The sequence below is a fragment of the Sapajus apella genome, unplaced genomic scaffold (genome assembly GCF_009761245.1).
Source record: "Sapajus apella isolate SASKATOON/1434 unplaced genomic scaffold, GSC_monkey_1.0 scaffold43, whole genome shotgun sequence".
NCBI classification, from domain to species: domain Eukaryota; kingdom Metazoa; phylum Chordata; class Mammalia; order Primates; family Cebidae; genus Sapajus; species Sapajus apella.
The window spans coordinates 19,927,208-19,928,592 of NW_022436983.1; the positions used below are offsets into that span (position 1 = coordinate 19,927,208).

At 43.0% G+C, this 1,385-nt stretch overlaps 1 pseudogene across 1 annotated transcript; it reads left to right on the forward strand.

Annotated features, from left to right (window-relative positions):
* Positions 1-733: 733 nt before the first annotated feature.
* LOC116566660 lies at positions 734-1,303 on the forward strand (annotated as a pseudogene). The gene is made up of 2 exons (XR_004275946.1): positions 734-754; positions 896-1,303. The product of XR_004275946.1 is annotated as an elongin-C pseudogene (transcript).
* Positions 1,304-1,385: the final 82 nt, after the last annotated feature.

Sequence of the window (1,385 nt, forward strand, 5' to 3'; positions counted from 1 at the left end):
CTCTCAAAGGCAAGACCACTGCCTCTGAGAATAAGCAGAACAAATTACTGTTATTGACCATGACTGCCTGCAATGTGTTAGGTTTATTATGTGCCTTATACCATTTAATTCCCATAATAAGGCCATCAGGGTGGCTCACATCTGCAATCCCAGCACTTTGGGTGACCAAGACAGGAGGATTGCTGGAGCTCAGGAGTTCAGACCAGACCGGAAAACAGCAAGACTTTGTCTCTACCAAAAAACAGGAAAAAAAAAAATTAGCCAGGCATGGTGATGCATTCCTGTGGTCCCAGCTGCTCAGGAGGCTGAGGCAGGATGATCACTTGAGCCTGGGAAGTCAAGGTTGCAGTAAGCAGTGATCATGTCATTGCACTCCAGCCTAGGTGACAGAGCAAGACCCTGTCCCTCCAGCAAAAAAAAAAGAAAAAAAAGATTCTCACAATAACTCAGTGAACAGATCTCAAACTCCCATTTTACAGCTAAGAAAACAAAGGCTCAGAGATTTCAGCTAGCTAGTAAGTGGCAGAGCCTAGAGCTGAGTCCAAGTTCATTCTGGCTGAGAGCCTGAGCTCTTTGCAGTGGCTTCTCTGGGACCCCCAGAAACTGGGCCCTTGGAGGTTGCCTTGTGCCCTGGTGGAATGGAAGGTTTCCCCCTCAAGAATCTCAATAATTCCCTTCTGTCATCAGCTGCCATAACCCTCTTTCTCCAGATAGAATCTCTTAGAATTGACACTCTGCGTCCTCGCTTCACCAGGTCACTTACTTCCTTCATGGCTGTGGATGCTGAAAAAGACCCTTTCTAAACAAGAGATTCAGCCTGCTGGATCACAGAGAGGTTGTGGAGGTGGACCTGGCGATTTCATGGGTCGCAGAGGAAACTTTGGTGGTGGTGGAGGAAACTGCTAAAGTTCCTGGGGAAGCAAAGTAGAATTTTTCATAAGAACAAAATGGATGGAGAGGAGAAAACCTATGGTGGCTGTGAAGGACCCGATGCCATGTATGTCAAATTGATATCATCTGATGGCCATGAATTTATTGTAAAAAGAGAACATGCATTAACATCAGGCACAATAAAAGCCATGTTGAGTGGCCCAGGTCAATTTGCTGAGAACGAAACCAATGAGGTCAATTTTAGAGAGATACCTTCACATGTGCTATCAAAAGTATGCATGTATTTTATGTACAAGGTTCGCTACACTAACAGCTCCACTGAGATTCCTGAATTCCCAATTGCACCTGAAATTGCACTAGAACTGCTGATGGCTGCGAACTTCCTAGATTGTTAAATAAAATAAATTATAATTAAAAAAAAAGAATCTCTTAGAATTATTATTATTTTTTTTTCTTTCTTTCTTTCTTTCTTTTTTTTTTAAAGTGGGGTTTCA